The following is a 12,403-nucleotide window of genomic DNA, read 5'->3' as shown; positions in this document are numbered from 1 at the left end:
CTTTGAATTTGAAAGCTTTCTCAGCCAAGCAAGGTACCAAAACACTATCTGTTTATTATGGGGAGTTAACAAAAATATTCCAAGAACTAGATCATCGAGATACAGTGGCTATGAAGGATCCTGATGATGTTACGGCATATTTCTTGCAGGACTAGATAAAAGTTTTGACCATCTTCGACGTGAGATTCTGCGACAAACACCTCGACCAAGTTTAGAAGAGTGTTATGCCATGGTTCGTCGTGAAGACTTACAGTCCACAACTTTCAATGAAGAGAATACCAAAACTGAAGCTTCCGCAATGCTCTCTCATCGGCAGCCCACCAACTCAAAGAAGTCCATTGTTGATAAAGCCTCATTGAAATGTACTCACTGCAATCAAACAGGCCATACAAAAAATCGCTGCTTTGAGTTAATTGGATATCCAGACTGGTGGGATCCAACTCAACATCGAAATGCTAGGAGACCATCTACAACAACAATTGCCCAAACAAAAGAAGATATTGGTCCATCTACGCCATCAGCACTAACTACCACCACTGAAGAAGGTAAAAAAGTTTTTACACCTGTTTTGAATAATGCATGGATAATTGATTCTGGTGCTACTGATCATATGACATTTGATGTGAACCAAGTCTTTAAACTAAAATCCTCCTCCAGAAACTGTGTCTCTACTAAAAATGGTAATACCACCCCAGTTCTTGGGGAAGGGTCATGTCATCTTACTAACACTTTACATCTTGATTCTGTGTTGGTAGTACCTTCCTTGAACTATAATCTTATCTCTATTTCACAAATCACTAATACCTTGTCTTGTGTGGTTATTTTTGGTCCTGACTCTTGTGTGTTTAAGGATATTTAGACTCAGCAAATGATTGGTTATGGTATTAAGAAAGGGATGTTGTACTACTTGGATCTGAAGTCAACAAATTGTGTCAAGCTGCAACAGGCTTTCACCATCAATAGTACCAAGAAAACAACTGATATTTGGCTTTGGCATCGACGTTTAGGGCATGCCTCTTTTGGATACTTAAAATGTTTGTTTCCTACTTTGTTTACTGATTTGGATATTTCTACTTTCAAATGTGATGTATGTGAACTTGCTGAAAGCCATCGTGCTTCATTTCCTTTGATTTTAAATATAAGTCCAAATCCATTTATGATTATTCATTCTGATGTTTGGGCCCTTCCAAAGTTCCTACACTTGGAGGATTTTATTGGTTTGTTACATTTATTGATGATTATACTCGAATGACCTGGTTATGCCTCATGAAGTCCAAACCAAAAGTTACTGTATTATTTAAAAAAATTCTACAATACTATCATAACACAATATAATGCCCAAATACAAGTACTTCGCAGTGATAACGGGGGAGAATATAACAGTAATGAGCTTCAACAAGTCTTAGACTCTCATGGGTCTATTCATCAAACCAGTTGTCCAGATACACCACAAAAAAATGGTATTACCGAAAGAAAAAATAGACACTTATTGGAGGTTGTTCGGGCTTCTCTCATTAAAGCACACATGCTCGCTCATTACTGGGGTGAAGCTCTCCTGTCAGCTGCCTACCTCATCAATCGAGTTCCTTCAAGATCACTTAACTTTAAAACACCATTTCAAGCTCTCACTGGCGCAGTGGTAGCTCCCACTATCCCCAACCTACCACCCCATGTCTTTGGTTGCATTGCATATGTTCACCTTCCCAAAGATCAGCGAAGTAAGTTAATGCCTTGAGCCTTGGAATGTGTGTTTGTTGGATATGCATTGCATCAAAAAGGGTATAGATGTTACCATCCCCCTACTCGGTGCATATTTATCACTATTGATGTTGTTTTCCATGAAGATGTCATGTATTACTCTGAGTTTGAATTTCAGGGGGAGTATCTTGAAGAAATTCAAACTTTTGAATACAACCTTGTGACAGATGCAGAAGAGATAAGACTTGATATGGCAAAAATATCTGATGAAAGTGAAGGAGAATTGGATACAAGTGGTCAAAACTTGGATATAAGGGGTGACACCTTGCATGAAAACACAGAATTGAATGAATTGGATTCTAGTGGTCAATGCTTGGATATAAGTGGTAATTCAAATCAACAAACAACTTCAGACGTTAAGTTGCAGGCTCTCCCGATTAATATACCAAACCAATCGTTAGTTGAGGATATTCATGAGTCATCTAAAAGACAATTACCACACCATCTCACAAGAGGTATTCCAAAACCAACATATGAACCTGAATTGTCTAGTAAAGTAAGATATCCCATGAACCATTATGTGTCTACACATCAATTGTCAAAAACAAATCAGTCATTTATAAATAAATTATCTACTGTATTTATTCCTAACAGTGTGCAGGAAGCTTTAACTGATCCAAAATGGAAAGTTGCAATTAATGAAGAGATGGCCTCCTTACAGAAGAACCAAACATGGGAGATTGTGGATCTTCCTACAGGAAAGAAAATTGTTGGATGTCGATGGATATTTTCTATGAAATACAAAGCTGATGGTACAATTGAACATTTTAAAGCAAGATTGGTGGCAAAAGGGTATACTCAAACTTATGGAATTGATTACACAGAGACATTTGCACCTGTTGCAAAAATGAACATAGTCCGGGTCTTATTATCCTTGGCTGCTAATTTCAGGTGGCCTCTACAGTAGTTTGATGTGAAAAATGCATTTGTACATGGAGAACTCACTAAATAAGTCTACATGGATCTTCCCCTTGGATGCATGGTGTCATAAAAGCAAAGCCAGAAGGTGTGCAAACAGAAGAAATCATTGTATGGTCTGAAGCAATCTCACAGGGCTTGGTTTGGAAGATTCACAAAGTTTATGGTAGCATTTGGTTATCATCAATGCAATTCAGGCCATACTTTGTTCTTGAAGAAGCAAGACGGCAAAGTTACTGCACTTATTGTTTATGTCGATGACATGGTAGTAACAGGAAATGATCCAATTGAAAGGAAGGCTCTACAGGAATACTTGTCTAGAGAATTTGAAATGAAAGATTTAGGCCCATTAAAATACTTCTTGGGAATAGAATTATCTCAATCCAAAAGAGGTATTTTCTTGTCCCAATGAAAATATGCTTTAGATCTCTTGAAGGAGACAGGGATGTCTGCATATCAACCAATAAATACACAAATTGAGGAAGGATTAAAATTACGAATGGAAGATGATCAAGTTCCCGTTGATAAAGAGAGATACCAAAGACTTGTTGGCAGACTGATGTACTTAGCCCATACAAGACCAAATCTTGCTTATGCTTTGAGCATGGTCAGCCAATTTATGCATAACCCAGGTAAACAGCATATGGACATAGTCATACGAATTTTGAGATACTTGAAGTTAGCCCCTGGGAAAGGAGTTTTGTTTTCTAGAAAGACAGAGGAACAAACAATCGATGTGTACACATATGCTGACTAGGTTGGTGATAAAAATGACATGCGTTCTACTTCGGGGTATTTTACCTTTGTAGGTGGGAATCTTGTGTCTTGGAGGAGCAAGAAACAAAGTGTGGTTGCCCGATCAAGTGGTGAAGCAGAACTACGAGGACTGGCTCTTGGTGTTTGTGAAGGATTGTGGCTAAAATTACTCCTTCAGAATTTAGGTTATGCTACAACTACACCTATTCGGTTATACTGATATGGCCTATAACCCGGTTCATCATGATCGAACAAAACATGTTGAGATTGATTGGTTTTTCATCAAAGAAAAATTAGAGGAGAAAAGTCTAGAGCTACCAGAAATTCTATTAGAAGATCAACTAGCAGATATTCTCACCAAAGCAGTCTCAGTTCGCATATTTTCAAAATTTGTGGACAAGTTGGGCATGATAGACATCTATGTACCAACTTAAGGGGGAGTGTTGAGATATTCTACAAATCAATTAGTGATTTTCATAAATCATTTGTAATTGGCTAAGATTGATTTGTAATCAATTAGTATATTCTATTTTTAGAATTCTAAAGTCCTATAAATTGTATCCTTTTTTTTTCATTGAAATAAAAAAAAATAAGAAAAAACCATTTTTTCTCACCCACGTCATCTTTGATTAAATCAAGTCTAAATGTCTCAAACAATTGATTTAATTATCAATTTAGAATATTGAATTGACTAGGTCAATCATGCGATATTTACATGAATTATGAATTATAGAAAAGAAGAGAGTTATTGTAAAATATTGGACATATTTATTAATAAAGACAAATTAGTGTTAATATGAATAAATAATATTAAATCAAGTTTCAAATTATAAATAGTTAATTTGAATAAAGATTTAATTATTTTATTAATTAATTATAAAATATATAAATAAAAGGGTTTTGAATTTGAGTCCATTGGGCCTTAAATTTAAGACACACATCATGAGCTCAACCCACATGGTGTGGGCCAGCCATGATAGGGCTTTATTTTTATTTTATAATTAATTTAATTAAGAAAATAAGTCCATGGATGGTCTACAAATAGAATGCTATAGCTAGGGTTTTCAGATGACAAGTTTTGGTAAGTGCTCAGTCATAGAAAACCCTAGATTACACTCTTATAGCCACTCTGTCTTCTTCTCTTCTAGATCTCTATCTCATGTATTGAGAAAATTGCCCACACTAGTTAGGCTTGATCAAAGATTGGCAAGGAAGATTGTGGTTGCATTTGTGTTTCAATTCTTGGCAATTCCTAGCAATCAAAAAAATGACAAAAGGATAGAGAACTGAAATGGTGGAGTCTCGTTAATTCCGCTGCAGATAAGTAAGTAATTTACTTTTTCTCTGTTTTATTGTTTAATTTCAATAGATGCATGTTCTAGGATTTCTATTTATGTTTTGATTAAATTAGAAATCACATGATAATAAGCAAGATCATGTATATTGTTATCAGTTAAACTGGTCGAAGGGATCTATTATCAGTCAAACAAGTCGAAGGAAGTTGTTATCAGTCAAACAGATCGAAGGAAACTATTATATGTCAAACAGGTCGAAGGCACTTGTTATAAGTTAAACAAGTCAAAGGAATTTGTTATTAGTCAAATAGGCCAAGGGAAACTGTTATTAATCAAACAGGTTGAAGGAAGCTATTTCAGGCAATAAGTTGAAGGAAGATGTTGTTCGTTAATATTCTAGGTGACAGTTACAATTGTTTGCAATTTGAATTCAAAATTCGGTATAGTTGATATTAAGACAGAGATTTATGTAAAAATATATTGTAAATGTATTTTAAATAAATAAAAAAGACGTAACTCAAGTTTTGTAGTTCAAAATATCTTGTAAATGTTGTCCTACAATTTATTTATTATCCAAAAATTAAAGCAGGCTTTATATATAATTTTGAAATATATATATTGACATTTTAAAAAAGTAAAAGAGTGAAAAATTACAAATATGTATATATATTTAAGAGAGAAAATGAATGGATAACTAATAGTTTAGAAATAATTATTGTAATATATAGGGGAATTCTCTTATAGGGGCTTCACTTAAAACCCTACCGGTGGGGCTCTCAGTGTTCTCGACCTGTGAATAGTTTTCGGCACAATTTTTTTTACGACTGTGTATATTGTAGCTATTTAGAGCATCCTGCAAAGTTTTAGAAAATTTTGAATAGTTTACAGTACCGAAAACTAAGTTCAAACATGTTGTTGCACATGTGACTAATTTTTTTTATGCGCGTGGAAAGCAACATGTTTGAACCTAGTTTTCAGTACTGTAAATGTACACCCTGGTTTTCCCACAGGCTGATTAGCAGGTCGAGCCTCGGACTAATCATGGTTTAGTCAGAGGACTCCCCCAGGCCGGAGATCTTGTTTCCAGATCGTACCTTCTTAGCTCAAGGGATCCTCAAAGGCTCGCCAAGGGCCCCCAAGACGGGAGGAAGGCATCAGAAGGCCTGAAGGCTGAAGGTCGGTTCAGGGAAGCAGCTCGTGGTACGAGCTAGCCATGGATCTCTGACCCTTTGTAAAGTTAATTCACGCAAGATAAACGTGCATATATCTGACATCACGTGTCCGATATCCCCCTGACTTCTCGGACACACAGCAGGAACGTGCGCATTCAGACACCCACGGCTGGGTTGGGCCGTGCGGCCCATTATCTCCTTACATGCTGATTAGACCACACTTATGTGTCAGGTTTAGGAATTAATCATAATTGTCACAGAGTTGATATGACAAATGGTAAGGTCACGGGATGACCTCCCTACCAACTTCCAGGTGCCTTCTCCTATAAATATGGGGACCTTGGGAGTTGATAGGGGTTGGGAAAAATAGTCTCTGAAGAGCCATATACTTTGTAAACCAAATACCCAGAATATATGAATAATATTGACTAGTGGAGTAGAAGGATTTTAACCTTTGAACCACTTAAAAAACGTGTCTTGAGTCACCTAGTTCATTCTCTAAGATTTCATATCTGTGACGGTTCTACTTTCAGTACTAATCCCTTTCTCTTCTTCTCTTAATTACCTGTTGGCGAAGAACCGCGTCAACAGTTTGGTGCTTTCATTGAGAGCAAGTTCGATTAGTACTACCACAAACATCCAACTATGGTGACCACTCGATCCAGACATGGCAACGAAACAGAACAGCATGATGGGCAGGAGGCCCACCATGTTGCCATCCCTGATGAGCAAATTCCTGAAGCCCAGCAGAGGCCAGGAAAGCAGCTGGCGGGCCAAGACGACACTGGTAGTTCAGCGCCCCAGCCACCTAATCTGAATCCGTGTTATTATACTGCGGTGGAGATGGAGAATGCTCAACTGAGGAGCCAGTTAGCAGCAGCTAGTCAGCAAATCCAGGATATTCTGGACCGAATACCCCCTCTCACAACCAACGTTAACGTTGGAGAGAGGCAAGGTGAGGCTCCTAAGTCTCACCGGAGTAATCGGTCCAGACATAGCCGTTCGGATAGACTTCCTGCAGCCAACTCTACCCCTTCATCACACCACCAAGAGGCAAACTTTAGGGAAATGCCTAGAACCGGACAACAGCAGTATAACCGTTCGGTTAGGACATCAACCCCTAGCTCTCAACCTTCCTCGAGGGCTCCCAGGAGAGATCGAGGAAATTCCCGAAGAAGATCCGGGGAGGGCCAGAGACGTCAGCCCATCCCCGAAAACCGTCCTGGGCCTCGTCCATCTCACCCAGCGCAGGACCAGCAGGCTGGCAGGGCCAAAAGGCCCCCACCGAATTTAATCCGTCCGGACGGAACTAGGATCACCTCCCCAGTCAGGCATCCTCCTTCTCCAATCAGATACCCGTCTCCTCAGCCCGTCCGAGACATCCCGGCCTACGGGAATAGTAGGAGAGACCCGCCGTCGGCTGGTCCTTCCTAGCGCAGCGTGGCGCCAGGGGAAGGATCAGATCGTAACCGCCAAAGATGCACTCCAAGCCTATCCAGCAGGAGCCACTGGATCGGTAGTCGCCGGAGTGATCTCTCGGGAGGAGACCTGCGTCAGCGACTAAGTTTGGCACAAAGTCACCAGACTACACAGGGAGGCGACCTCCGAGATCGCCTCAACTCTCACAGAGACGATCAAACTGGAGATGGTAGCCAGGCCCGTTCAGTGGGAGTCCGATCCGAAGTGCGTAACGGAGGGAATGTCCCAAATAACCTATCTCAAGATAGGGGGGGCAACAACCCACCTAATATGTACAACGGGTCCGGAGCTGTTGAATAGCCCCGGAATAACCTAGGATCTCAGGACAAAACCCTCGAGCGCCTAACTCAAATGGAGGAACTGATGAGAAAGCTCCTATCAGAAAAAGAAAAAGACGAATATGATTCGGGTGACAAAATGGAGCTCTTCGCCCCCAACATAGCAGCGACGGCATACCCGTCTGGCTTCCGTATGCCTCACTTGTCAAAGTTCAACGGGGACGGAGACCCGTCGGACCATTTAGGGATGTTCAACACCCTAATGATGGCCCATAACATCGGCCCGGAGCTGCGTTGCTTGATCTTTCCTTCCACACTGACTGGACCTGCCAGGCAGTGGTTCAAGCAGAGTAAAAGGCAGTCAATCAGCTCCTGGAAGACCTTTTCGGCTGACTTCAAAAGGGCATTCCGCGCCTCCCAGGCCGCCCGAGTCCAGGCCGACTCCCTAGCTAACGTGAGACAGCAGCCCGGTGAGACGCTGAAAGCCTACTTGAGCAGATTCGCGAATGTCGCTGCTCGAGCCAGAGACGCTGACGATAGCTCCAAGCTCATGGCCATGAGGACCGGAATCCTGGTCGGTGGAGACCTGTGGAAAGATATTCAAAGGAGGGGAGTCAGCTCGGTTAGCGAATTCCTTAACAGATCCCAAGAGTGGATAAACTTGGAAGAAGCTGAAGCTTCCACCGCGGGGACCAGCCAGATTCCCGAGAAGCCCGCTGGAACGGAGACAGAGATCGTAGTGGCGATTCCCGACGTCGCGCAGAACAACCAGCCCGGTGGTGGCAAAAGAAAGGGGAATGGTGAAAGCAACCATCACAGTCAAAAGATGAATAGGTCTGTGGATAAGTTCAAGCCCGTGTTCACAACATATACCAAGCTCACCCAATCCAAGGAAAATATTTTCCTGGCCAACGCTGCTCGGGTCCCTTGGAAAAGGCCGGAGCCATTAAAGCACCACAAGGGAAAGAGAGATACTTCAAAATTCTGCCGTTTCCATAACGACGTCGGCCACAATACCGACGACTGCAGGCATCTCAAAGATGAAATCGAAACTCTCATCCGAGCAGGCCCATTGGCGCAATACTCGCAAAACAGGGTCCCAGCAAGTCGACCCGTTCCAGAGGTCCTAGCCAGCCAGCCCGGGCCTCGGATAGATCAGGACGTCCTTCCCCCCGCGGTCGAGGGAGAGATATCCACCATCTCTGGCGGACAGCATATGGCTGGCACGAGTAGAGGCGCCCAGAAGAGATATGTGAATGAATTAAAGGCTCACAATGGAGCGGAGTTCATCCCGGAGCAACGTCAGTCAAAACAACAACGGTTAGAGAAACAACCGATAACTTTCACGGAGGAAGACGCAGGCCATGTCCAATTCCCTCATAACGATCCCTTGGTCGTAGCAGTCCAGCTCGCCAACCGGAAAGTAAGGAGAGTGTTGGTGGACAATGGAAGCTCGGTGAACCTCCTATTCCGATCCACCTTAGAAAATATGGGTCTGACCGTCGCCGAGCTAAAGAGAACCTCGATGATGCTATATGGATTTTCGGGAGAAGGATCAGCAGCAATAGGGACGATCGAGCTGGTGATCACCCTAGGAGAAGAATCTTGGACAGTATCCAAACTACTCGAGTTCGTGGTCATTGACTGCTCCACTACCTACAATGCCATTTTGGGCCGACCTACGCTCATAGCTTTCGAGGCTATCACTTCCATCCGACACCTCGCCATGAAGTTCCCTACTTCAATAGAAGGTTGTACTATCAAGGGTGACCAGCTCGCTGCCAGGGAATGCTACAGCATTTCCACGAAGGGAAAATCTAAACCCGGGCAGCTGACAATGGCCATCCAGGGCGAAGAGGAATCTCAGGGACCCAAGGCGGCTCCTGAGATTGAAAAACCTCAGGTTTCCGAAGAGGAAAAGCTTGCCTTAAGTGAGGACATTGACCCCCGTGTAGGCGAGGATAGATCCGAGCTCCAGGCTATTGAAGAGCTCGAGGAGGTGAACATTGATAAACAAAACCCATCACGGACAGTTAAGCTTGGGAAGAACCTCTGTGACCAAAGAAAAGCGGAGCTGACTACGTTTCTGCAGAAAAACCTGGACGTGTTCGCATGGTCGCACGAGGACATGACAGGGATCAGCCCGAGTGTCATCATGCACACACTCCACCTGGATAAAAGTGTTCCTGCCAAATCCCAAAAGCAAAGGCGTTTAGGAACGGCCCGAGCCGAAGCCCTTGAAGAAGAAGTGGCCCAGCTCAAAAAGTGTGGCTTTATCCGCGAAGCCAAATTTCCAATTTGGGTCACTAATCCCGTGCTGGTTCCAAAGCCCAACGGGAAGTGGCGGACTTGTATTGACTTCTCCGACCTGAATAAAGCCTGCCCCAAGGATTGCTTTCCATTGCCAAGGATCGATCAGCTGGTGGATGCCACGGCGGGGCACGAGCTCATGTCCTTCATGGACGCGTACTCAGGCTACAATCAGATCGCGATGAATCCGGCAGACCAGGAACATACCAGCTTCATGACCCCGACTAATGTCTATTGCTATAAGGTCATGCCATTTGACCTGAAGAATGCCGGAGCTACCTACCAAAGGCTTGTAAACAGAATGTTCAAAGACCAGATCGGAAAAAACATGGAAGTGTACGTCGATGACATGCTGGTCAAGTCAAAGACTGCCGGCAACCACGTTTCCGACCTGGAAGAGTGTTTTAACATACTACGAGAGTATGGCATGAGGCTCAATCCTCAGAAGTGCACTTTCGGTGTCGCATCGGGGAAATTCCTGGGTTTCATAGTCAATACCCGAGGAATCGAGGCAAACCCCGACAAGATCAGGTCACTGCTCGAGCTTCCTACCCCTAGGTCGCGAAAGGATGTCCAAGGCCTCACAGGAAGGGTGGCAGCGCTCAACCGGTTCATTTCCAAATCAACCGACAAGTGTTTGCCCTTCTACAACCTGCTCCGGGGAAACAAGAAGTTTGAGTGGACAGTAGAATGCGAAAGCGCATTCCTTGACCTGAAGGCGCATCTGGCTGAACCGCCTGTGCTATCCAAGCCCAAGGCGGGAGAACTTCTTTTCCTCTACATGGCCGTCACTGAGGACGCAGCTAGCGCCGTGCTAGAACGAGAAGAGGACCAAGTTCAAAAGCCAGTCTACTACATCAGCAAGAGACTCCTCGGAGCAGAATCAAGATACCCAATGATGGAAAAACTGGCGTTCTGCCTAATCACGGCCTCGCGAAAGCTCAGGCTGTACTTCCAGTCCCACTCTGTACACGTCATGACCGATCAGCCTTTAAGGCAGGTTTTGCAAAAGCCTGAAGCATCGGGACGTTTTTTAAAATGGGCGGTCGAACTCAGTCAGTTCGAGATTTTCTATACTCCACGAACTGCCATAAAAAGTTAGGCCTTGGCCGACTTCGTGGCGGAATGCACGGGATTCCAGGAGAATCCATCAGAAGGCTTGCCTCAGGTCGCCTCCCCACATTCGTCGTGGAAGGTCTTCGTTGATGGTTCATCTAACGAGAACAGCTCCGGGGCCGGAATCATCCTGATATCCCCCGAGGGACATAGATTCCACTCGGCGCTAAGGTTCGGATTCAAGGCATCTAACAACGAGGCAGAGTATGAGGCTTTGTTGGCTGGGCTGAGGGTAGCTAGTGAGCTAAAGGCGAGCTTCGTCCAGTGCTTCAGCGACTCCCAGCTCGTGGTGAACCAGGTTCTGGGAGAATATCAGGCGCGGGGACCCAAGATGGCCGCCTATTTGGCAAAGGTAAAAGCCGAGCTGTCTGCATTTGGGCGAGGGTCGATCGAACAGATACCTCGGGAGCAGAACGCCAATGCAGATGCTTTCGCCAAACTCGCCACCTCGGGAGAGGCAGAAACCCTGGGGTTGGTGCCAGTAGAATTCTTGGAAAACCCAAGTATAGAAGGAGATAGGGCGGAGATCGAGATGATTGATATTAGGCCGACCTGGATGACTCCCATTCTGGAGTATCTCGTCGAGGGCAGGTTACCCGAAGAACGTAACGACGCACGGTGAGTCCTTTATTAAGCTCCTAGATACACGCTAGTCGAAGGAGTGTTATACCGACGTGGGCACTCCCTACCTCTCCTCCGGTGCGTTCTTCCGAGTGAAGCGAAGGCCATCCTGCAGGAACTTCACGAAGGATTCTGCGGAGACCACACTGGGGGGCAAAGCCTGGCCTTAAAGGTTCTTAGGCAAGGTTATTATTGGCCGACTCTGTCCAAAGACTCGATCTCGTATGTGAAAAGGTACGACAAGTGTCAGCGATTCGCTGTGGTTGATCGAGCTCCTCCGGTCGAGCTAAAAATGATCTCGGCTCCTTGGCCATTTTTCGTTTGGGGAATAGATCTAGTGGGCGCCTTGCCCACCGGAAAGGGCGGGGTCCGTTACGCCGTGGTAGCCATTGACTACTTCACCAAGTGGGCCGAAGCAGAGCCGTTGGCGACAATAACATCGAAGAAAGTACTCGACTTTGTGGTGAAAAGCATCATCTGTCGATTTGGCCTACCTAAGAAGATCATCTCCGACAACGGCACTCAATTTGACAGCGATCTGTTCACCGAATTTTGTGAAAGGCACGGAATTATGAAAAGCTTCTCGTCCGTGGCCTATCCCCAGGCGAACGGCCAGGTCGAGGCTGTGAACAAAACTCTTAAGGCAAGCCTCAAGAAGAGGCTAGATGAGGCAAAGGGGATCTGGCCAGAACAGCTCCCC

The sequence above is a fragment of the Humulus lupulus genome, chromosome 5, assembly GCF_963169125.1.
Source record: "Humulus lupulus chromosome 5, drHumLupu1.1, whole genome shotgun sequence".
Taxonomy (NCBI): domain Eukaryota; kingdom Viridiplantae; phylum Streptophyta; class Magnoliopsida; order Rosales; family Cannabaceae; genus Humulus; species Humulus lupulus.
The sequence above is the reverse complement of the archived record's forward strand: the minus strand, read 5'-3'. Positions refer to the sequence as shown.